General features: G+C 40.4%; 1 long non-coding RNA gene across 1 annotated transcript; it reads right to left on the reverse strand.

Annotated features, from left to right (window-relative positions):
- Positions 1 to 16,256: 16,256 nt before the first annotated feature.
- LOC145801880 (uncharacterized) lies at positions 16,257 to 20,309 on the reverse strand. The gene is made up of 3 exons (XR_014343654.1): positions 20,123 to 20,309; positions 16,689 to 18,383; positions 16,257 to 16,590 (listed from the first exon to the last, which is right to left on the reverse strand). It is a non-coding gene; the product is annotated as an uncharacterized LOC145801880 (long non-coding RNA).
- Positions 20,310 to 26,691: the final 6,382 nt, after the last annotated feature.

Here is a 26,691-nt window from a genome sequence, read left to right on the forward strand (position 1 = left end):
AGGGTGGTAAAAGCAGTCTTCTCCCGGTCTTTGAGTGCCATCAAAATCTGATTGTAGCTTGAAAACCCATCCATGAACGAGAGCAGCGCATGCCCAGCAGTAAAATCCACTAATTTGTCGATATGCGGCAGAGGAAAGTCGTTGTTCAAATCCCTGAAGTCCACACATACCCGAATTCTGCCGTCCTTCTTCGGCACCGGAACTATATTGGCCAACCAAGTTGGGTATTCAGATACCAGCAGGAACCCTGCATCAATTTGCTTGGTGACCTCTTCTTTGATCTTCAGAGCCCAATCCGGGCTGATCCTTCCGAGCTTCTACTTAACAGGTTGGGCCTCTGGGTCAAGAGGAATCTGGTGTTGTACAATCTCGGGATCAATTCCAGGCATGTCTTCGTAGGACCACGCAAAAACATCTTTGAAATCTTTTAATAAAGCCACTAAGCGCTCGCGCTCCTCCGAAGACAACGTGGACTCGATATGGACCAACTATGGGTACTTCTCAGTACCAACATTAATTGTGGTGATTTTATCAACCAAGGGTTTAACAAACCTCTCCTGCTCTTGATCAAGCAAATATTTCAAAATCGGAGGAATTTCTTCCTTGTCGTTTTCATCGAAATTTTGAAAGTCTTGATTAAAGCAATAAATTAAAAGGACAAAAAAGTACTCGAAAGCCACAGCCGTACCATTCTCATTAATAAAATCTAGTCTGCCTGATTCCTTTATTACAACAGACTCAAAGGAAAAAGAAAAAGATGACCTAGACAGGACTGTGGCATTCGGGTTATCACCCCCAAGAATATCGGAACCGGACTTAGACTCAGACGAGCTGGAACCTGATTCCGACTCCACAGACTCGATGGAATCAGATTCTGGCTCACTACCTAACCCGGTGCTGCTCGATAAAAAGCCCTCCTCATATTGCTAGACGAGAGAGGGTACGATGGATGCATCCAGAATGTTTGAAGATGGGCTCACAGCCGCTTCATTCCTGATCATGGAGACTGAGAAGTTATCCCCCAAGCACTCCTGTACGATCTGAGGATTTGAGAGTAGACAAGCCAGTGCTACCCACATTTTAATCTCTGTGCTCTCAAAATCCTCCTCCTTGCACTGCTCAGCCTTAGCTGGGGGGTCTGCTTGCTTTTTGACAACATCATCCCTGGACAACTACAAGTCAAAGAAAATCTCGAACCCCGGTAAGCGCCGCCTCTCTGCATTTAGCCATGGCTTTGGGAAGCCGCAGAATAGGAAGTCTTCCCCCTCCCGGACAAAGCGTCCGTTTAGGGTCCCCTGGATAGGTCAGTGCATCAACTCATAATGCTTCCCGGCTTGCTTTGCTTTGGCCCTTCCGGCCATCTCTTTGCCTTTCCTCACCTAGTCCTCTTTGGTAGGCAGATAACCTAAGCCAAAAGTATGTGGGTTGTGCGGCATTTTGGCCGATGCTATAATGCATTTCTGGCAGCTTTGCCCTAATCCTATCCCGAGGATGTGCTGGAGCTTGTTCATAAGGTAGACAAACTGTGCGCTGACGTATAACCCTTCATCAACAGCTAGTAAGTTTTGTACAACCCAGGCCTCAGCTAGGGTAAATCCTGATAAGAACATATCCTCCGTGCCTTGCTCAATTTCCAGAACTAGTGTAGAAACCTCTAGCAGCGGATGTATTGACGAATTCCCAAAAACTATAGCCACCCCCTTCCCGTGGGGGTACTTCAACATCTAGTGTAGGGTGGAAGAGACCGCCTTCACCTGGTGCAGCCACGTCTGCCATAGGAGTAGATTGAAGGTTGTGGGAACGTCCAAGACATGAAAGTTAATATCCTGTTGTCTTGGACCAACCTGAGTCTGAATCTGCACAGTCCCCATCACCTCTTTGCTAGTATTATCGTTGGCCTGTATTACCTGGGCAGGTGGCATAAAATCCGCGGGCTTCAACCCGATAGCATATGCTGTCCTCGACGGACACACGTTGATAGCAAATCATGTGTCGACAAGAACCACCAGTATCCATTTTGCTCTACACTCCACATAGATGTAAAGAGGTTTGTTATGATCCGAGCCCTCAGGCGGCAGCTCATTGTCGGTGAAGGTCAACGTCGGGGAAGCCCCTCCTGGAAAAACTAGCCCTACCAGCTGATCGGGTGTGGTGTCAATTGAAAGCTTCGCTTTGTCCATGGCAGAAAGGACAGCCTGCCTGTGAACTCTTGAGGCCATAAGTAATCCCCAGATGGAGATGTCTGCTTGGATTTTCTTAAGCTGTTTCAGCACAACCTCCTCCTCAAGCAGTTTTTCTTTCTGCCTCTCCACTTCTTTGTCCTTTCCAGATGCCTCTGGTTGATCTAAGTGTGGGGGCTTGAAGTACCGCCCACTCGTAGTCATGTGGTCAACCTCCTCAACGTACCAGGTATCATCTGGTTGATTGCGCCCCTAATCTTAATTGGTGTGGGCAAGATGTAAGTCGTCATCTTCTCACCACATACCGTCAGCCACCAATAGGTAGCTATTCGATTCTGTTGCAACTATTTCTATGCGCACAGCACATTCCGTTCTTGTGCTCATAACACACTGCGTCCCCGCAAGGGCTTTGGCTTTTCTAGCCCTTTCCAGATCTTCGATCTTTTCTTGCTCAAACTGCTTCAGTACAGCCTGCTATTCAGTATCCTCTGTATTCAAACTGCCCAAATCCTGAGCAAAATTCTTAGCACCGGCGCTCTCCGGCAATTTCTCCTGATTCCCGACGATTCCGGCCACTGCTGAAATTCTCGTTTCTAACAGTCCTTATTCTGGCTGAGGCTGCTCAACAATATCTGGCTCATCGCCGAGCCACCTAGTAGTTTCTGCTGACCCGTTCAAGTTGAACCAGTTGACAGCCACGTCTCCTGAGTCCTGCTCTTTAAAGAACTGCAGATTTGCGATGTCTTCTTCCAGCTCCGCTAGGTCATCTAGCCCCTGATTAGGTCCATCCTCTCAAATTACACAGATCTTTGCCCCAACTGGCAACTCTAGCCTCAGCTTAAATTGATCCATTGACGTGGTATAACCACTCGGGTTGTAATCAAAGCTCGCATACCTCTCAGGCTCTGAGTCATCATTCCCCTCTACCTCCAAAGTCATCCCAATTCTATCTTCGATAGTCACCACCACCGATTCAGGTTGGGTTTAGGAGTTGCTCAACATGCACAAATCTATGCTGTCCGGGATGAACACCTCTGACTTGGGTAGGTGGGAGGGTGTGATATATATGCTAGGGTCATATGACACAACCCCAGTTTAGATCAAGTTGATGCGTTTGGGGAGAGGGTTGGTTGTGACATTTGGTTTTTTTGGAGATGCGATCACCCTATTATCAACGAGATCCTGGATCTCGTGACGCAATCTAAAGCACTGGTCGGTGTCATGACCATGCTGTTGGTGAAATGCACAGTATTTAGCTAGGTTATGGGAGGGAGAAAGTTTGTCTGGTAATGGCCGCGGCTCTAGGGGCTTCAAGTGCCCTTTCTTGATCAAAACCCCCAAAGCTTTGGACAGAGACATGTACAGCAGGGTAAAGGTTCTCTGGCCTCGGGGTGCATATCTGGCTATTTGAGAACTACTTCCGGATACACCGGTAAAGGGTGTAGCTGCAAGGGTTTTTGGGGAGGTGGTGGTGACCATGCCCACATCTGAAGTTCTGGCAGCTGCAGCACTACTCGTGCCTACATTCGTACTGCAGTTGAATGCCCTCTTGGGTTGCTCTCTCTCATGGTCAATCAGACCTTGTTTCATGGCGTCCTCGATCTGCACCCCAATCTCGTGCAAGTCCGCAAAGGTGGGAAGGGGTAGGACGATCATCTTTTGCATGATCTTAGGCTGAAGGTTACGCACAGCCATCCGTATCTGATCTTTGTCAACCAGCCTGATGGTCATCATCGAGGCCTTGGCCCTCCAACAGGTCACAAAATCGGAGAAGCTCTCCTTCGGCTCCTGCCTGGTTGTCTCGAGATCACGAATTGTGACCTCGATCTGCGTGTTGTAGGAGTATTGAGCTATAAAGGCTTCAGCCATCTCCTCCCAACTTCTCTTAACAGAGTCCTCTAGGTTTGCTTACCAAATAGCCGCTACACCTGACAAGGTCCGACCAAAGAGGGAAAGCTTCTGCAATGTGGAGAGACCCATTGGCCTTAGGATATCCGAAAATAGCCGCAGGTGCACCATAGGATCCCCAGACCCGTCAAAACGGTCTATGTGCGGCATTTTAAACCGGTCCAGCAGAGTCACGGCCGAGTCTGTGCATCCATTCTCTATGTCCGGAATGGATTTCACGTCTTGAGCTTTCTTGAAAAGCTATTCTAGCTTCCTCACTTTTAGCATTGTTGGATCCACCTCGAACTCAAACGGTTTATCTGCTAGGTTGGTGGGCGCTATGGATAACTGAGGTAGGATTGGGGGCGGAGCTGGCCCCATTGCAACGTCCGTATTTTCCTGGACGTTTGCGGTCTCCCCAAGTGTTGGAACTCTTAGTGGGGGAGGAGGTGGGTGCGACGCAGATGCTTCGGCTTGTTGTGGCTGTTGCTGTTGCTGAAGTCTGGCAATCAACTCTGCCTGTTGGGCCATAACCTCGACCTGTTGTGCGGTAAACTCTGCCTGGTGGGCAGCATCCTGCTGTATGGCTTGCATAGTCTCCTGGAGTTGACACATCATATCCTCCATAGATGCCATATTGTGCTGATCTAACTGAACAACTGGTATATCTGTCTTTGCTGTAGACACGGGAACCTCAATCAAACTACTCACTGGCGGGGTGGATAAGGACCACTGATCTGGTAACCGCTGTACTGATAAACTGTGCCTAATTGATCTCCGTCAAATAACCGGGGGTAATGAGGGGAACACTAGTTGTCTGTCTATCAGATCCGCGGATCGATGAAGTCTTCGACCTCTAACCCAGAGTGCTCGGGGAATATCTGCTTGGTCGGAAGCAATTGTGCTAAACTACCTTGCAAAAAGATAAATAAAGCATAATAAGGAAACAAATAACCAGAAAAATGGACAGCATAACGGCTTAAAATAAAGACAACACACAGTTGGCATTCGTAAGCTAAATACGTTGTTCTCAAACACTAATCACTGTTCCCAAATCACTGCCTCAGATCTGATACCCTCAAGTAAAACTGATTCCCCTAAATACTGATGCCCTCAGGTCTGATACCCAGACTTGCAAACTAATAGATGCATTCCTGTAAAGACATACTCTAAAAGCACAAAGCAAGCAAATGAGAGCCAAAACACCCCTATGGAGGGGTAGGGTTTCCCTGTCCTATTTGGTTAGGACCTAGGGTTTCACTACGCACACAACGGTTTCAAACAACCTATAATCGGGTAAGCAACCTGTCCTAGTTTGGAATAATCACTATGGATTCCGATATGCACTAGGTCGAATGGTCAAAAAGGGTGCCCTGGTAAAAACTGGGTTTGTGTTCCCGTCGTGGCAGAGCCCACAACCGGTCAGCCTTATGGCACGCTTCTCGAAGCAAGCCTTCGGCAAATCGTTTGGGAATAGCATACGACAAACACGGTGTCCTAGGTGCACCAATGCAAATGCAATGCAAAGAAACACATAAGTGTAGTCAAAACAAGATATCATGAGTTTGAGTCAAGTTCTCTAAATTTCCAACAGAGTCGCCAGAAATTGTAGACCGCCCGAACTTCCGCTCCACGTGCGAGGGTGTGAATTATTTGTTCATTAGCTACTACAGTTCGGACTCGTGTCACGGTTCTAAATCTAATCTCAAAAAGTGCAATGTAAGATTGATAAATCACCAAAGAGTCCAAATCCGGCAAATCGTTTTGGAAAATTGATTTTAATCAAAAAAAGGCCAAACACGGACTGCTTTGCCAGATTTCTGAGTCACCACCTAAATATTTTGTTTTTGGAAAATTTAGGAAATCCTGACTCGTGCCTAAGGCCACGTGTCCGTAATCACCAAAGTTGCCTCGGCTCGGGAACTTGGGTACGAGAGGGGAAGGTCCTGAAATGAGCACCCCTGCTTGCCCGATCAAAGATCGGCCTCTACTAACATGATATGTTGTTTTTGAAAACACATGCGTTCTTGTTCCGGTTATTAATCTAGAATTACTATGTGATGCGCACAGCATACAAGTATAGACTAAATCGCTCAAGTCGGAACAAAACATCTCATGTTCGTTTTCTTTTAAAATGGTTTGAAGGTGCTACTCACAAGTAGGCTAAGACGCGGATTTTGCCACCCTCAAGTGGGCTTTAGAAAAACATGATTTTGCCACTCTCAAGTGGGCTTTAAAACTCGCATTTTGATGAATTCTTCCAATTCAAGCAATGAAGTCTTCATCCACAGGCATTCATGCAGTTAATCATTTAAGCACATAGCCTTATGGCAAACATGCTATCATGGCAATCACTTACACCCATGCAAGGATGCTAAAGCGTAAACACTCACAGTGTACTCCGAGCCAAAACAATAGCTAGATAATAATCATGCATGATCCTAGCTATGTCAAGAATGCCTAATGCAACACATACAAAGTGCAACTAAGATAGGCTCGGCTGTTCTAAGATGTCATGTGAATGCAACTTGATAACATGTATGCAAATTGGTATTGAAATACAATGCGGTTAGTATGATACGCCGAGCCCGGTGCATGCAAGATAGATGAATGATGCACGCATGTGAAGCACAAGTATGTTAATTGAAATATGTCCTAAAACTAACCACTGAAAGCGGATAAGTAAAAGAGAGAAAGAAATGGGGGTTGGAAGACATGCATCACACACACGCACGCTTATTACAACAGTTGTGCCCTCTCGACGGAGGGTCCGAATGAATAAGCTAAGCTAGCTACACTAAGCTAAGCTATCTAATTAATCTGATTAAACTAGTTATTACACAACAAAACTAATTAACTAATCCTAGTTAACTAATTATTACAAAACAAATGAATGGCTAAACGCATTAACTAATTAAGTACAAAACCATTAAACTAGCTAACTAAGCAAAACAGCTAAGTGTAGACCGCCTCGGAGAACTCTCGGCTCCGCGCGTGAGGGCATGAATTCCGTTTTGTTCTTTAGGCTACTACAAGTTCGGACTCAAGTCACGATTTTGAATCTAATCTCACAAAGTGCAATGTGAGACCGATAAATCGCCAAAGAGTCTAAATTCGGCAAATCGTTTTTGGAAAACTGATTTTTATAAAGAAGTGCCAAACATGGACTGTTTTGCCAGATACAGAGTCGCCACCTAAATATTTTATTTTGGGAGAATTTAGGAAACCCTGACTCGTGCCTAAGGCCACGTGTTCATCATTACCAAAGTGGCCTCGGCTCGGGAACTTGGGTACGAGAAGGGAAGATCATGCAATGAGCACCCCCGCTCGCCCGATCAAAAGATCGGCCTTTACTAAGCATGATATTTTGTTTTTGAAAACACATGTGTTCTTATTCCGGTTATTAACCTAGAATTACTATGTTATGCGCACAGCAAACAAGTATAGACTAGATCGCCTAAGTTGGAACAAAACATTGCATATTCGTTTGTGAAAAATGATTTGAAGTTTGCTACTCGCAAGTAGGCTAAATCGCAGATTTCAATGAATTGTTCCAATTCAAGCAATCCAACCTTCACCCACAGGTATTCAGACAGTTATATCAAGTAAACAGTTAGCCTCATGGAAAGGATGCTTTCATGGAAACATTAACACACATGTAGTATGCTAAAGCGTAAACACTCACAGTGTACTCCAAGCCAAAATAGAGAACTAGTTAGAAATCATGCATGATCCTAGTTCATGTTAAGATGGCTAATACAACACATGCAAAAATGCAACTAGGATAGGCTTGACTATCTAGAATGTCATGTGAAATGTAACTTGGTACATGTATTCAATTTGGAATTGAAATACAATGCAGTTAGTATGATGCGCCGAGCCCAGTGCATGCAAGACAGATGAATGGATGCACGCATGCAAGCATAAGGTATGCTAAACGAAATATGCCCTAGAACTAACAATCGTAAGCGGTAAGTAAAAAGGAGAAAGAAATGGAGGTTGGAAGACATACATCACACACACGCACGCTTATTACAACAATTGGCCCTCTCGACGGAGGGTCCGAATAAGAAGCTAACTAGCTAATCTAAGCTAATTAAGCTAATTATTACATCACAAAACTAATTAACTAACAAGTTAACTAATTAAGCTATTACAACACAAATCAAATAGTTAAGCGCATTAACTAATTAAGTACAAACCAAAGCATAAACTAGCTAAGCAAATTAGCTAAGTAAAACAGTAAAGCAATGTCCTCAGAGGGAGAAGCGCATGCATGCTCGGTCGCCTCGTTTGAAAATCCATTGCGATGCCCCGATTTGCCTCTGTTTGCAACTGTTCTCAGAACCTTGCACCAAGCTCCAGAAAGCTTCTAACTCACCTTGGGGACCTGCAGGAGCATGGCCGACCACCTAGGGATGTTTCCAGCCACTGGTCGACCACTTTCCGTTGCTACAGACCAGAAAAAGTGGTTGGCCAGCTAGTTCTTCTGGTCGGCCAACCAGTTTTGCTGCATTTCTCCAGTTTGCTGCAACAGAGAGCAAGAAAGGGCATGGCAATGTATTTGCAAGGTATGTGTACACAACCACCCTCCCTATCATTTCATAAGCTCAAAGGAGTGTAGTTCTCGACCATCAGGCCACCAATCGCGCATTTCAATGCATGATGGCCGAGAAGCCAAATTGCACAATCAATATGAAATGAATGCACACATAAACACATCAGGCCTAAAACTCTATCATGCTTGATCAAGAGCATCGGCGACCGAGAATTGAGGCACGTTTCATCACTTCAAGTATGAAACATCCCTCGTTTCTTGTGTTTGGACTAATACCTAATGCAAATAAATGTAACAACATGCAACATGGAAATGCAATGTAATTTAAGCATGCAAACATGGAATGCATCTCAAGAATGCAAACATGCAATGCAAGGGACAAGTATGCAACAACATGCAATGCAACATGGCATACACAATGCAAACAACAACATAGCATACACAATGCAACGTGACATGACATACACAATGGAATGTAAGATGAGCATGCACAATGTAAAGAACATGGCATGCACAATGCGATGAACAACATGGCATACATAATGCTCAATGGACTTAAACCGAGTGGGCAGACCTCAGCCATGCCCAAAACAGTGGCCATAATGATGAAGCAAAGGCATAAAAAGCATATACATGCATGCTTAATGCAATGGCCCATCGACTAGGCCTAAGAACACAACTCTCAAGCATGATGGAGAAGCGATAAACATGGAAGTGTGATAACACTAAAGGTTCTGAAATCAAGTGTGAAATGATGTCAAATCATTCAAATAACACAAGTTAAGCATGCAAGAGGACCTAAGGCACAAGGCCATTAAAGGGACTACACAAGGGGCATGCAATACATGGCACAAATGATTGAACCAATCATGGACAAAGCTTAATTAGGCCTAAACAAAGACCAAAACATGCTGAGATGGAGGGTCAAGGACCTAGGCAAGATGGCATACATGCTAGGCCATAAGCAAGGCAACAATGCATAACACTCAAAGGCACTTAAAAAGTAAATGAAGTGAGAACATGGCAATGTTACATGCTCTGAAATGTCATGGTAAATGATGCCAAATCATGTACATGATACAAATGAAGCATGCTATGGTACCCAAAGCTTGAAGCTAGCATAAGCATTTGCACTGCCGCTATGCAAAACATGAAGCATATGGTCAAGGCAACCCAAAACAGCCCTAGAACATGTCAAAATGAGTTTAAAACATGTACAAAAGGAAGCCAAAATAAGCTAGCATGAAGGGCATAAGGCATGATGAATGCAAGGCAAATAAGGTGGATTACACTACACCTATCAAGACCAAGCATGAGATGGCTTCGCCAACAAAAATCAGAGTTATATCATGGCAAAATAACCCCAAATAAACACTAAAATGATAGCTCGCAAGCTTAGGCATGAAGGCATACACAATGACCCATGTTTAAGGCATAAAGGGCAAACCGTCCAACGCATTGAATGAGTGAAAGATGTGAATGCATGACCATGAAACATGCACTGAAATCACATAACAAATGATGCCAAATCATAAAAATAGCCCAAGTAATGCATGCTAGTGGACTTGATACACAAAGCTAACAAGCTAGAATGCACTATAGCTATACAAAGCATGGCATGCATGACCAAAACAACACAAATTAGAGCTAGAGCATGCTAACATATGGACAAAAGCTTCTTAGAGTTAAGCCAAAAACATGCTAGAATGATAGTCTAAAGCATGGTACACATTAGGCTAGTTCATGGAATTACACTACAAGTGTATGGAGCATGCAAGGGGCCATTAAACCAAACCTTAGCAGAGGTATAACATGGTAAAACAACACCAAGAACATGCTAAAATGGACTCAAAACAAGCTAGAAAGACATGCTACTTCATGAAGCATACAACACTAGTTTGTGAGAAATACACTACAAGTGTATAAAGCATGCATGAGGTGACAAAACCAAGTCAAAACAGTGGTATGCCATGCTGAAATAACCCCAAATACAAGCTAAGAATAAGTCAACACAAGCTTAACAAACATGCTCAAACATGAGGCAAATAAAGCAAGTATACAGGACACAAGGAGAGGGAATGTCCCTCTCTTATTTGGGACCTCAAAACACCATTTCCACCACTGAAATTCCTTTGGATTTCAGTGGTAGAAAGGTCATGCAAAGACTAAAACAAGAGCCTAAAGGGATGGCTCAAAATAAGGCCTAACAAGGCCTAAGAGGGGGTAGACCACCCCCAACACAAAAGTGACCTTAAACAAACATTTTAAGCATGCAAAAACAGAACTTTTTGTAGTTAAGAGTTAAACTTAAATCAGCATGCAAATAGGTTCAAAAGCTTAAACAAAACAAAGGGTTAAAGAGTTAGTTGACTCACCCTTGTAGAACCTCTTCAAGGCTACCACTCTCGCAGCTTTCTTGAATCAAAACCAGTCCAAAAGCACCAAAATAAACCTCAAGAAGCCTCAGCAACAAAAGGATGGTGTTTGAGTGTGTGTTTGTGTGTTAAAGTGTGATAAAACTACATTTTAAGGCACAAATATGAGACCAAAAGAGAGATATAGAGATATATGCGTATCTATAGCTCAAGCAAGAAAATCTGAACCTAAGGCATAAGGGAGGAGGCTCCCTTATAAAGGAAAACAAAGTTCAAGCTTGTTGAACACACTAAGAGCTCTAAGCATTCCCTCCATACATGTGTATGGAGAATGCTTTCTGTGCCTTCCAGCTGGCACAGTTGGCAAGAAAAGATCTTCAAAAAGGTGCTAGAAAGCTGCCGACCAGTTGAAGTGGTCGGCCAGCTACTTTTTCTGGTCGGCCAGGACAAAAAGTAGTCTCCCAGAAAGAAAAGTGGTCTCCCATGGTGGAAAGGTGGTCTCCAACATGAAAGCAAGCTAATGACATGGTGGGAGACCACTTTTTTCAGCTGCAAACCACTTATAGACCACCAAAAGTGGTCTACAGGGAAGAAAACTGGCTGGCGGGGAAGAAAAGTGGTTTACGGCGAGAGAAACTGGTCTCCCACCCTTATTCCACCCTCCAAGCAAGGAAAAAAAGGTGGTGGCATGGTGGCCTCCCACTTTTTCTAGCTGCAAACCACTTGTAGACCACCAAAAGTGGTCTACAGGGAAGAAAACTGCCTGGCAGGGAAGAAAAGTGCTTTACGGGGAGAGAAACTGGTCTCCCACCCTTATTCCACCCTCCAAGCAAGGAAAACAAGGTTTGTGCCAAAAACAAACCAAAAAGGATGCAAGACAAGAGTCCGGTGGTCGAGGCGCGCAGCTGGAAGCCTCGAAAACTAGTCTACAGGCACCAAAAGTGGTCTACGAGGGAGAAGTGGTCTACCACCATAAAAAGTGGTCTCCCAGACCTCAGTGTTCCTCTAGACCAAGGCAACAAGGCATGGTTTGAAAACCAAGCCAAACAGAGAACGTTAAGCAGTCCCGAGACAAGGCGTGCGGCCGAAGGCTCCAAAAAATCAGAAACTAGTGTCCAAGAGAGAAAAGTGGTCTACGACCACAAACAAGGTGGTTTACAAGACCTCTCCCTCCCTCCAGGGAAGAGAAAACAAGGCTTGGTCCACAAACCGAGCCAAAGCACAAAGAGTTCAGAAGCCCAGAGGCAAGGCACTCAGCCGAAAACTCCGAAAACTCGAAACGAGCACAACATACACTATCATCGAGCGCTCAATCGATGACGTCTGAGTCTTAAAGTCGGTCAAAAATAGGGTGTCTACACTAAGTAAGGCATTAAGAAGAGGTCCTCGGAGCGAGGGGTGCATGCATGCTCGGTCGCCTCACACGAAAATCCATCGCAATGGCCCCACTTGCCTCTGTTTGCATTTGTTCTCAGAACACTGCACCAAGCTCCAGATAGCTTCTACTCCATCATGGGCACGTCCAGGAAGGCTGCCGACCAGTTATTGGTGGTGTAGACCACCTGCCGACCCCCTAACTTTGCTGCAGACCAGAAAAAGTGGTCGGCCAGCCATGTTTACTGGTCTGCCAACCAATTTTTGATGCACTCTTCCAGTTTGCTACAATAGAGTACAAGAAGGGGCATGTCAATGTATTTGCAAGATATGTGTGCACAACCACTCTCCTTATCATTTCATGAGCTCAAGGGAGTGCGGTTCTCGACTCTTGGGCCACCAATAGCGCATCTCGATGCATGATGGCCAAAGAGGCAAGATTGCACATTTCAATGTAAATGAATGCACAAATAATACATAAATTCCTTAACCTCTATCATGCATGATCAAGAGGGTCGGCGATCGAGAATTGAGGCACGTTTCACCACTTCAAGTATGAAACGTCTCTCGTTTCTCGTGTTTGGACTAACACCTAATCCAAACATATGCAATGCGACTCAAGCATGCTAAACACAATGTAATGCACGCATACACAATGCAATGCAACATGATCAACCTATCAATGCTAATGACATGCATGCACAATACAATGCAACATAAGCATGCAAACAACATGAAGACAAACATGCTCAATGGACTTAAACCAAATATGGATGGACCTCATTCATGCCAAAATAGTGGCCATAATACACCAAAATTAAGGCACCAAAAGGCAAGACATGCATACACATGCATATACACTAGGCCATAAGCAAGGCAACAATGCACAACCCTTAGAGGCACTCAAAGGGTGAAAGAAGTGGGAGCATGGAAATGCTATATGCTCTGAAATAACATGTGAAATGATGTCAAATCATGTACATGTCATAAATAAAGCATGCTATGGTGCTCAAAGTTTGAAACTAGCATAGGCACTTGTACTATAGCTATGCAAAACATGAACCAAAAGGGCAAGACAACCCAAAATAGTCCTTGGGCATGCTAAAATGATGCTAAAACATGCATGGACTGAAGCTAAAACATGCTAGCATGAAGGGCATGAAGCATGGAATATGCAAGGCCAAAATGGAGGATTACACTACACCTACCAAAACCAAGCATGAGATGGCTTCGCCAACAAAAATCAAAGTCATATCATGGTAAAAGAACCCCAAAAATACACTGAAATGATAACTCACAAGCTTAGGCATGAAGGCATACACAATGACTCATGTTTAAGGCATAAAGCACAAACTCTCCAATGCATTGAAAGAGTGACAGATGCGAGTGTATGACCACACTACATGCACTGAAATCACATATGAAACGATACCAAATCATGAAAATAGCCCAAGGAAAGCATGCTAGTGGCTTGGAAACTCAAAGCTAGTGAGCTAGAATGCACTATGGCTATACAAAGTGTGGCATGCATGACCAAAACAATACAAATCAGACCTTAAGCATGTTAAAACATGACCAAAAGCTTGCTAAAGTTAAACCAAAATCATGCTAGAATGATGAGCTCAAACATGATACACATTAGGCTAGTGAATAGAAATGCACTACAAGTGCAAGGAGCATGCAAGGGGGCATCAAACCAACCCAAAAAAGATCTAAGGCTTGTTAAAACAACACCAAAAATCTACTGAGATGGACTCAAAACATGTTAGAAAGACATGCTACTTCATGAGGCATTCAAGACTAGTTTGGAAAATTTACACTACAAGTGTATAAAGCATGCCAGGGGTGACAAAACCAAGTCAAAAAAGTGGTATGCTATGCTGGAATGAGGCCAAAAACATGCTAAGATGGAGCCAAAACAAGCTTAACAAACATGCTCAAACATGAGGCATACAAGGCAAACATACAAGACACAAGGAGAGGGGATGGCCCTCTCCTATCTGAGACCTCAAAACACAAGTTTTACCACTGAAAATCCACTGGATTTCAGTGGTTAAAAGGCCAAGAGAAAGTGATCTCAAGGGCCTAAAGTGATGGTGTAAAACGAAGCCAAACAAGGCACAAGAGGGGGTAGACCGCCCCCAACACAAAAGAGACCTTAAACAAAAATTATAAGCATGCAAAATCATAACTTTTTGCAGTAGAAAGTTAAGCCAAAATAAGCATGCAAATACGTCCAAAAGCTTAATCAAAATAAAGCTTTAAAGGGCTAGTTGACTCACCCATGAAGAACAACTTCAAAGCTGCAACTCCAGCCGCTTTTCTGAGCTCAAACCAATCCAAAAATACTAAAACCAACTTCTAGGTGCCTCAGTAACAAAAGGGTGGTGTTTGTGTGTGTGTTTGTGTGCAATAGTATGGAGAAACTACACTTTTAAGCACAAAACAAAGGGGAATGAGCAAATACAGAGATAAGTGTGTATTTATAGCTCAATGGAGTTTTTTCTGAACCTAAGGCAAGAGGGGGGAGGTTCTCTTTTATAGAGAACCAAAGTTCAAGCTTGTTGAACAAGCTTAAGGTCTAAAGCCATCCCTCCATACACGTGTATGGAGGATGGTTTCTGTGCCCTCCAGCTGTTACAGCTAGTACCAAAAGATCTACAGAAAGGTGCTGGAAAGTTGCCGACCACTTGAAGTGGTCGGCTGGCTACTTGTAGTGGTCGGCCAACCACCACAAGTGGTCTGCCAGGAAAAAAAAGTGGTCGGTAGGTGGGGGGAGGTGGTCTGCACAATGAAAGCAAGCCAATGGTGTGGTGGCCGACCACTTTTGATGGTCCAAAGACCAAGAAGACCAGTTGGCCGACCAGAAAACTGGTTGGCGGGAAGAAAAGTGGTTTTCAGGGAGAGAAACTGGTCTCCCACCCTTATTCCTCCCTCCAAGCAAGGAAAACAAGGTTTGTGCCAAAAACAAACCGAAAAGGATGCAAGACGAAAGTCTGGAGGACAAGGTGCGCAGCCAAAAACCTTGAAAACTAGTCTACGGGCACCAAAAGTGGTCTACGACACCACAGTGTCCCTCTAGACCAAGGAAACAAGGCTTGGTCCGAAAACCAAGCCAAACGGTGAACGTTAAGCGGTCCCGAGACAAGGTGCGCGGCCGAAGGCTCCAAAAACCAAAAACTAGTCTCCAAGAGGGAAATGTGGTCTACGGCCACGAAAAGTGGTCTACGGCCACGAAATGGTGGTCTACAGACCTCTCTCTCCCTCCAGGGAAGGGAAAACAAGGCTTGGTGCACAAACCGAGTCAAAACACAAAGAGTTTAGAGGCTCGGAGGCAAGGCACTCAGCCGAAAACTCTGAAACCTCGAAATGAGCACAAACATGCACTATCATCGAGCACTCAATCGATGACGTCTGAGTCTTAAGGTCGGTCAAAAATTGGGTGTCTACAATGAGAAACATACAAAGTATGATAGAGTACATCAATAAAGAGGAGCTTGGAGCTAATTCAAGCTCCAAGCTCCAAGCTGGTGAGAAATCAACACACAAAGCAAAACAGAAACAACAACATGAATGTTCCACCCATCAACACACTACTAAAAAAAGTACTTTTTGCGACCCCTACAAGCCGTCACAAATAATAAAAAAATAGTCGCAAAAGACTTTTTGCGATGGCCCATGCGACGGCAAATGAGGGTCACAAATGTGGGGGTGGCAAATACTTTTTGCGACTGCAAAATAGCAGTTACAAATAGTATTTGCGACCGCCTAACCTACTTATAGCGACTGATATTTTGCCGTCGCAAAAGAATTTAAAAAAGGCCTACAATGTATTAGCGACCATCTTCTTACCGACGCAAAAAAAAATATATATATATATATATATATATATAAAATCTACAATCGTATATATATGCAAATATTATATACAATAAACGTAAAGACATATTTGTATTTTCCATTATTTAAAAAGGCCTACAAAGAGAACTTTCGCTTTTGGAGATTATAGGGCAGCCCAAATCCAAGCATTCAAAACAGATAATAAGTCTCTCAAAAGGGAAAAATATAAACATGTAGAGGATATTGCATTAGACAAATTGATTTCAACTGCTCCAGTGAGGTCTTCCAAGTAGAAATGGCCATCCTCTAACTGAGATATAACGCCCATGACCCATCTTCTCCCTGTTAGCCCACTGAGACTCTGAATTGGAGATATCTACCCAACATATACACATAAATAAGCACACTTTGTTTAATTAACATATGTGTCTCCAATCTTGATATGTTTATGTGCAAGACAGAGAGACGGGTTACCTCACAGCTACCGAATTGAGACCTTTTAATATCAAATGCAGGCTTAGAAAAATGCTGATCATGAGAAAGCCTCTAGAGCAACAAGAGAAATCTATCCCTATATAAAGTGGCTTTGGCAGAAGCATCACCATGAATTGGAATTTTCCAGTATGCCTACAATTCAAAAAATAAAAATGGCATAACTAATACCACCTAATCATATGTTCAAATTAATCATTACAATTGCAAGGCATCAAGTCTGATATCTAGCTCCATGTACAAAAAAGTTCCAAAACTCCACCAGCCCAAGTTCCAAAGATCCCAATGGAAAGATAAATTAGGAATGTGGGTAACAAAATTGTTTTCCAAAAACAGGAACCATACAGAATTTCAAACAGTAGAACTGGATAGCTTATCCGGCTGTCCAAACAACATCAAGATTGCAAAACACAACCTACAGGTGACAGCATAGTAGACAACGAAGTATATAAAATCTCAGAATTAGAATCCAGCAAAAAAAAAAAGACAAAACCTACTAAGCTCCACATTCCATGAAGGCTCCGTTTGGTAGAGTTATGGGAAAGTGATTATAGATTATAACTTAACAGATTATAATTTACAGCTGTGAACATAAGCTGATAACCTATTTGATATAGCTGTAGGATTATAGATTTAAGCAACAGAGTAGTGTTTGATAAATAAGCTGTAAAATAACTTTTTGCTATGTAATTGTCATTTTTGCCCTTATGAATATAAAAATTGTGATTTTATCATTTTCTTCACTTTAAATTTTGAAAAAGTTATTTCATTAATTTTGTCAAGTGATTAATTCTTATTATCCATTTCCTCCAAATTTTATAGATTTTCTTCACGCCTTCATTCTTCTTCCTTTTATTATTTAAATTTTGTTCTTAATGTGTGTAATATTCTCTAAATATTTAAATAGAAATACAAAACAACAACTTGCCTTCCCAATTAAAGCACAACAAGAAACTCAACTTTGCAGGCTTTTATCCATAATTTGCTCAATAATAATGTTACATAATCCGAAAAGTGATCAGCTTAATTAAATAGATTGATGGCTTATGTTAGTGGATTATATAAATTCCATTAACACTCCAACCAAACACTGGTTTAAAGCACATCACAACTGCCATAATTGTGGAAAATGCAAAGGAAACGAATTTGAAGGACATTTGAGACATCCCTATGGCTGTATGTTCTATAGTTCTCTACACCATTCTTTGTTATTGTTAAAGAGCGCACACACAAATCCCTTAAAATACACATTAATAAACAATACTGGGCACTCCTCGGCCTCTTATTTACAAGTGTTGTTTATGATTTTCCATTTTCCCAAACAATAGGGCTGGAAAGTTACATGATATAATTATAAACATACAGAGTAGGCCTGTAAGTGGACCAGAATTAGCATAATCCGAAGTAGGCCTGTATTAATAGAGGTGTATCATGAAAAGTACAGATATGTTTATTCATTCTCAAGGAGAAATTGATAATTACGGCATTACATTCCTTTTGGGATACTCTTTGTTACATGACAACTCTATGTGGAGCATTGCTACCTATCTAATACTCACAATTTGGCATGCAGGTATTGATCCACTGTTAGAGGTTTAGGGCCACCAAACCAGTTAATCAAAAATATATCTTCAATTTCTAACTTGAACAACTAAAAATTGTGATCCTTGGGCCAATCTGTCAACCACCAAAAAAATGAAGATAATGAATAGAAGAAAGAATGGTAGTGTTAGTGAACAAAAGCATACTAAAAAAAGAAAGCTACTAAATTTATATACAACTACTATTAAACCAAAAGTATAAGCTTCACAAATATATATACAACTACTAAATTTTAATGTCCAACAGTGAAAAACCAATGAAGCAATAACTTCTGTAACATAAAGTCATATCTTTTCAAGTAATTGTGAAAAAGTTATGTCTTTCTGTTCTGCAGAAGCAAAAGGGATCAACCCCCAGGATCCAGAAAGATTTACACATTAGAACAACACTTCTTCATATCCTTCACAGTGCATGGCATTCAAACTAGCAGTAGGAATGAGCAACTTTAATGTCCTCCATAAAAAGTAAAAAACTAACAAAAACTAAATGCATATGATCCAGAAAAATAGACAAACCATGGATGCTATACAAAGGAAACATACCTTAATTATGTGCAAATAATCCATATACATAGACAAACTATGGATGCTATACCAAACAAACTTATGTTGGATCAATTATGACCTTACCTGTATTCAGTTGCTAGGCTTTTCCCAATCAAAAGAATGAGTGACCATAACTTCTGCAACATAGTGTTGCTTTTTTAGTCTAGTAGTCCAAAACCATGACTCTTTCTCTCTCAAAGTCAAAAGGCACAACTATAATGAGCACAAAAATGCAAGATCGTCCTCAAAAAAAATAAAAATAAAATAAAATAAAATTGCAAGATCTCTGAATATGAGATAGCAGAGGATTTAAGGCCACAAAACCAAATGCACATAAAAAAATTACCCTTTCTTTACAGGTGCACATCAAAGAAATATCATTGAAGAAGTTAAAAATAAAAAGATCTAAACTAAGAATTATGATCAAATTCTAAAATTTATTTATTAAAAAAAATCATTTTAAATCTATTAAGGCCTCACTCACACCCCTGAAAAACTTGTCAAATTCCACATCAATCTCATCAGCAAGCCTCCCCTCTCCTAATCTCCTCAAACCACTACTCAAAAATGATGACTTCCAAAAACTTGCTCTCTTCCCCTCTCTAGATATTCACCCACAAGCAGCAAGGTTGCAACTCCAAAACATCTCCTTCATTAACGTATACACCCCTTGACAACATCCCAACACCTAATACTAGTCTCTGATAATTCAATGAACCCATTCCCTTCCCCAAATGCTGGTCCCAATTCATCATGGTTTCTTGGAGGGAAGTGTAAAGAGAGGAAAAAAATAAAGGGACCTTAGCTCACTAATGATCAATTATCTTCCCTCTATTCTTACATACAAAAACAAATGGACAAAATAAATCTTGAATGTATTTCTAAAGGCCAATGAACTATCCATGTTAAAACTAATAAATCTTCAATGTTCAAACTAATAGCAACTGACTTGAGGACACAATCTCAATGAAGCATAAAATAATAAAAGAGGTAAAAAGCAAAAGAAAAATAGAATATTAAGAATTCAAACAAATTGGCGAATATCAACATGTTCATTCACTAAATTATCTTCAAAGCATAAACAGAATATTGAGAGAGATCGTAGATAACAGATCGCAGTCAAAGCACCTAAACTAATAACAGATCGCAGTCAAAAGGGGGTTTTCAACCCTAATCACAGAGTGAAGAAGAGAGAGAAGACACCATTTCACATAACCAAAAACAAACCCTAATCGAGTCCATACATGTATCACAGTCATGAAATTTTACCGTTTCGGTGCAGATGAACGGAAAAACAGGGGGACGACTCTTCTTGGAGAGGTAGATGATGGTTCTACAAGCTCGATTTGCTGTGATAGAGAGGTCGACGACTGTCTTCGGTGTTGGTTAAGCTTCTTCTCAGTCGCCAGAGGAGAGGAGAATACGAGAGAAGAGTGTGAGAGGCGAGAGTTAGGGCAATCAAACGGGTATATATAGTGGCATTTTAGTAAATAATGGAGATTAGGAGGGGCATTTAAGTCATTTTAGCACCCACTGTGCAGCTCCGCGCTTAGGCTAAAAATATAAGCATCCCCTGACCCATTTTTCAAATAAGTTGAAAATTAGCTTCATTTAAGCTATAAGTTGGTCAAATAAACTGAGCCAAACACAAGTTTTTAACTTAAATTAAGTTAAAAGCTGAAATAAGCTGTTTATAAGTTTTACCAAACACCCCGAAAATAACATGAACATAATCGACAGCAATGGTGAGAATCTAATCTAATCATAACAATTTAATAAATGAACATAATCCACAGCACAAACAAGGAATGTTGATATAAAGGCTCAACAGTAAATAAATAAAAATAACATGCCAAGATAAATCTTGGGTATTAATTTCAAGAGATGAATAAAATTAAATAAAATAAGACTATACTGAAAATTCATATAAGCATACATTTCATACTATAAATAATGTTGTAAAAAGAGAAGGGAATTTTTTTTGAAAAATTAGTACCTTGCCCCCTTCAGTATACGCGTCAGCAGGAACACCAAATGTCCTGGCTGATCCAAAGCCAACTATCTTTACTGTGCTTTGACTACGATGATCTAACATCAAACTCAAAGGATTCAAACCTCGGTAGAGAATATTATGAGAATGACAATAATCGAGACCACTTAGAATCTGATGCAGAAAATCCTGCCAAGAAAAACAAAACAGAAAATGAATCATTACATAGAAACACTAGCATAGAATTCTAACATAGGAACACTAAGATGACATTAATTAGGCCATGTAGATTTTTCTTGGAAAATTAGATCATCTTGCATTGTTACGTGGCATTAAACAATTCCATTGTGTTCATCATTTCATTAATTGTATCATCTCCAGTTTTCATCATTTCTAACTTGGCATTATAACAAAATTTAAGCAGTTACCTAAATTCATAGATTCTTCCAACTTCATGTTCTAAATTTATCCATAAACAATATGGATGACCATATATTAGATTTTTTGTAAAGCAACAACTAAACTTGTAAGCCATTGAAAATAGTCATAAATGGATATTAATCATCACATACTTTTGTTACGCTCTGCGTCTTGACAATCTCTGGAGAAGTATCCATAAACTTCCTTAGGTCAAGTTCCACATGCACCGTAACAAGATGCACTGATCTCTCCTTGTTCACTACATCTAGCAACCTGTGACTAGAATTCCATCAATTAATATGTTTCGTCAAAATCCAAGTTATTAAAAATAAAGCAAAGGGTGTAAAAAAAAAAAAAAAAGAAACAGAGGATTCAAATTTGAGAAGCCCACTTTGTATTATGTAAAGGAGATTGTTATACGTACATCATATAATTTGTTGTTTGCCTCTATGAGATCAACTAGACTATTTAGGGAGTACATACCTGAGGATGTTCCTATGCTGCATCTCTCTCATAAAGGAGATTTCTCTGATTAACACCTTGTTCTCTATTGAGAAAATATCCCAGCCTCAAACAAACAAGTTCATTGGTATCAACATCAAGTGCTTGGTAAATAGAACTTCCTTGTTCCATCAGCCCAAATAACTTGTACTGGCAATTCATCAACATGACCAGACCACAGAAGGGATATAAAAATGAAACAATTTCAAATTACATAAAAAATAAGAAATAAAAATCAGATTCTTTACCTTTTCCATTTGATCAGGCACTTTGCCTACAATAAAAGGAAACCCAAAGAAAATTATTCAAAGATACATGAAGAAAAAAGAAGGAAAAAAAAAAAAAAAAGAGTTTCAGGTAGTCGATCAGCATCTAAAATCAAACCAAGCTATTAATATAAAAAGAAAATAAGATAAGAAAGGCGATACATTTTTGCTCTTTTTAAAAATAAGCAATTTAGCAACTTGCAAGCTCATCCATAAATTCCTCTAGTTAAAAGGAATCTCACTATCATCAAAGTAGACAACTTAAAATAAAAATGTACAGTTATAAACAATCTCTACTCATTACAAGAAGGAAAAAAAAATTTTTTGAAAGAAAGTAGTTCTAGAGTATAAGCAAATCCAAGTTGAAAGTGAAAAATACATGTTATGAGCCATCTCTAAATGATGTCGGTCCTTGTGGGAGCAATATACACTAAATTCTAGTTTTAAATGATGTTGGTCCTTTTATCATATTCATTTTTATTTATTTATCAATTTTTTAAAATTATTTTGACAGGTTTTTTCTTTTCTATTTAGAATTTTTTATGCTCCCCCCCCCCCCCCCTTTCCCCAGTCCAGCTTCTCTCTAATAACTAGTTATGGAAAAATTACACCATTACTCCTTTTAATTTAAACAAAATTTTACTTTAGACTCCATAGTTTTAATTTTATAAATTCAACTCTACACTTCTATTACATTTCAATGTGATCCCTTTGTTAGTTGTTAGTATTTTAGACAGAAACATACCATGTGAAACATCTTCATCTTCATCATCTTTTTCTTCTTCTTCTTCTTTACTTGTTCATCTTCACTAGACTTACCACTACCAGTATTACTTTACTTGTTCATCATTATTACTTTACTTGTTCATCTTCATCATCATCTTCTTCTTCTTTGAAAAACTTACAAAGAAAAGAGCAATCATAAAGCACACTAGAGAAAAGCAGAACCTGTAAAAAAGTCCCTAGTGTTTCTTCTTCTTCAAAGAGAAAAATTCTATCTATACAGACATATTGATGAGTGCATAATCATTCATCTCTTCTCTATTTCAATTTCTCCTTTAAATAAAAAAGAACCATTGACCTCTCTCAAAGTAATAAAGCCCCCAAAGCTGTTTTCAGTCCCACACCACATATATAGACAAGTTTTATAAAAAAGCAGACCATTGACCTCTCTCAAAGTAATAAAGCCCCCAAAGCTATCACAAAGAATTATGGAGATTGCGCTGATGTGTTTTGAGAAAGATTTTGAGAGGAAATTTGAACTGGAGTTCACTAATTGTCATGGTTATTTAAGAATATTCATTCATCAATTTTTGATTAATATTCTATGATTAATATTCATTCATAGAATCTGGTAAAACACCAGAAATAAGCCAACAAATTAGCAAAAACAAGATTAATCACTGAAATCATGTCCTTATCTATATGTATAACTTTTAATTAGCAAAAACAAGATGAATCACCTAATAAATCAACAACACAGATTAAAGAACGATAGAAATCAACACAGAAATTCAGAATAAATCAACACAGAAATTCAGCAACTAGGCATGAAACAAACACGCTAGATTATCGAGAAAGACAGAGAGTTGGATTCATATATAGAAAGTAGCTTACCGATTATGAATCAGTTGAAATCTTCATCAACAACAGATTGAAATTTTCAAATCTTCATCAACAATCGATCAAAATCTTCAAATCTTCATCACGTGATAGTCGAGCGAGAGAGATTCAAGCGAGAGAGAGATTTTGAGAGAGAGGGAGAGAGAGATTAGGCAACAACAGGAAATGAGGTACACCACTGTTAGAGACAAATTTGGGAAATACGAATGAAATGAGAGATAGATCAAGTTTTAGGTGACTTTTTTTTATATTAAAAAAAAAAAGTTAAGAATACGATTGGGTTAAACGATTTTGTGATTTTTTTTAATGGAAAAAGTAATTTTTTGCGACAATTAAATAATCAGTCGCAAAAAAATAAACGCAAAAAGTTATATTTCTAGTAGTGACAGAAGCCAAAAACAAGCAGATGAGCAAAACTACAGTGTACAAAACAATCTAGTTGCGGCCAATGAGCTGATTACCACCACTCTGATTACCACCTACTAGCAGACATCACGAAGGCAGAATCTGATCTGGTTAATGTTATAGATGAAATCTTCAACAGAGAAGTGGAACTCTGGGGATGAAGCTTTTAACCACAAGGCTAATCTGGTAATGATAAGGTCACAAAGCTCCAACAAATTAGGGGTGAAACCCTTAAAAATACACTCATTTCTATGCTCCCAAATTGACGTCAGATTCTCCTTACAATTTTCTTTAGGCAAAGAGCAGCCCACCAATGAAGCAGCTTTGCAACTGATCCTGGCATAACTCATTGCACACCCCACCATCTCATCAAAGCAGCCCATTATTTCCAGATTTCAGTGCAAAATAGCAATACATGCTCAGATTACTCCTCATCAGTTTTACAAAAGATGCATCTAGAATCAACATTACCAGATAAAGCCCCAATATTCTTTAGGAACCTAGTTGTCTTCACTCTATGTTTCCAAGCTAACCACCCAAAGAATTGCACTTTAGGAGGGAGATAGTTGATCCAAATCATTTTAGGAAGCTTGTAACGCCCTCAAAATAACAACATTAAACCCATCAGATAAGACATGCATTTACACATAAACTAACCACATTCTTTTATTCATTAGAGTTCCATTACATAAGTATTACATGTTAACATCAAAACAAAATGCTCTACGGGCTTACAGCTTTCCAAGTTAACACTTGGTTACAACAAAAGAGTACTAACTCGTTTACACATTAAGCCCTTGGCTTGAAGTTACATGTAATACATCAAAAGTTAAGCGACAAAAGTATGCCCGCCTCTAGCCTCCCAGCTATGTCCTTGGAGGTGGCATGCTACCTGTACCTAAAAATGGTATTCCCATATAGGGTGAGCCACAGCCCAGTAGAAATACACTAAACCAACCATGAACAATGACTAAAAGATTAGCAATTGATAGATGGCTAACACAGATACATTCACATAAATTACACATTTATGTCATACAACTTATGAGTCTAAGTTACCTTTCATTTTCCCCTTTTCAACAGATAAGCATGCTAGCTCTATCATCATTTCCACAATATGTATAAAAACTATATCTCACATTCAGATAAGCATAAAAGCTATATCCACATTCTCAACAGATATGTATAACAACAATATCCCACATTCACAGATAAGCATATAAGCTGTATCCACACTTTACTAAGATAAGCATATAAGCTCTATCTTCACTTCTCTAGACAAGCATATGAGCTGTGTCTACGGAGTTCATCCCCTATCTTCTCCCAACACTATCCGGTTTAGAGGTACATCCCCTATCTTCCCCTAAACCGCGGAGTACATCCCCTATCTCCTCCTCTACACATAACGTATATAAACACATTGGTTCTATATACAATCACCCAATACATACAGTTAATGTATTCTATCAACCGTCAAGTTCCATGACACATTCCATTGATTAGTTTCAGTTTGCCTAATCATCATGCATTGTTTACAACAATCACGACTATCCTCCACCGATAGCCCAAAGCAGTTATTTCTATACAGAAAATAAATGCACAATGGACATACAATCAACATTTCATTTCCTCATTCCTCACAATTAATTATCCCAATTAATTAAACAATGTAATTAGGTCGTTATCCATAATTACCATTTCAACCCTTAGGTCTCATTTTCATCAATGATACAACATTTATTCCATTTTTTTCATGCCAAACATGCATCTAGGTTTATTATGAATAAAACCCCAACTTTTGTAAAATTACACAAAAGCCCCAAATTTTCACAAAATTACCAAGCCAAACCCAACATCTCAAAATACCAAAATTTAAAGACAAAATCCATAGAGAGGAGTAGGATATCCCTACCTCGAAGTTTAAGCCAAAAAGGAGATGAAGACTCGAAGATCAACGTGCTCCAAATCCAAACTTTTTCAGATTAAAACAAAGCTCTCAACGCCCTCTATCTTTTTAACAAAGGCTCTAGGCTAGATTCACACTCTAGGGAGATCAAATCTTAGAGAGAATGTAAGTTTAGAGAGAGAGGGTCTCGGATTTAGGGTTTGATCAAAAAAAGAAGTGAAAAACTAAAGCTCAAAATCGCTACTGTCCGCTGACATAAAACACGCTCGCTCGAGCGAAGCCTTTGTCGCTCGAGCGACCAGACACAGAAACTCTCACTCGAGCCAAGAAGTTCTCGATCGAGCGAAGAAAAACCCAGACCGCTCGAGCGAAGGAAGCGCGCTCGAGCCAAGAAAGGCAACTCTCAGGTCCAGAACCAGACGCAACACTCGCTCGAGCGAAGCCACTCTGGCTCGACCCACCAGACACGAACCTCACTCTCGCTCGAGCGACCAACTCCTCGCTCGAGCGAAGGTCCAAAAATCTGGGCAGCAACACTAGGCTCCCAAACACAACCAACCTGTAACAAACCTACCCAACACATCCCATAACTCAATATACAAAGTAAAGAGGATGCAAACAAGATAATAAACAACTACCAACATCCACGGACACATGTCCGGATCACTGTACAACAAGGGTAAACCCGGGATCGCTATAAAGCTTGAAATGATGGCTCGCATTGGAA

The sequence above is a fragment of the Camellia sinensis genome, chromosome 11, assembly GCF_055761805.1.
Source record: "Camellia sinensis isolate YWXY chromosome 11, ASM5576180v1, whole genome shotgun sequence".
NCBI classification, from domain to species: Eukaryota; Viridiplantae; Streptophyta; class Magnoliopsida; order Ericales; family Theaceae; genus Camellia; species Camellia sinensis.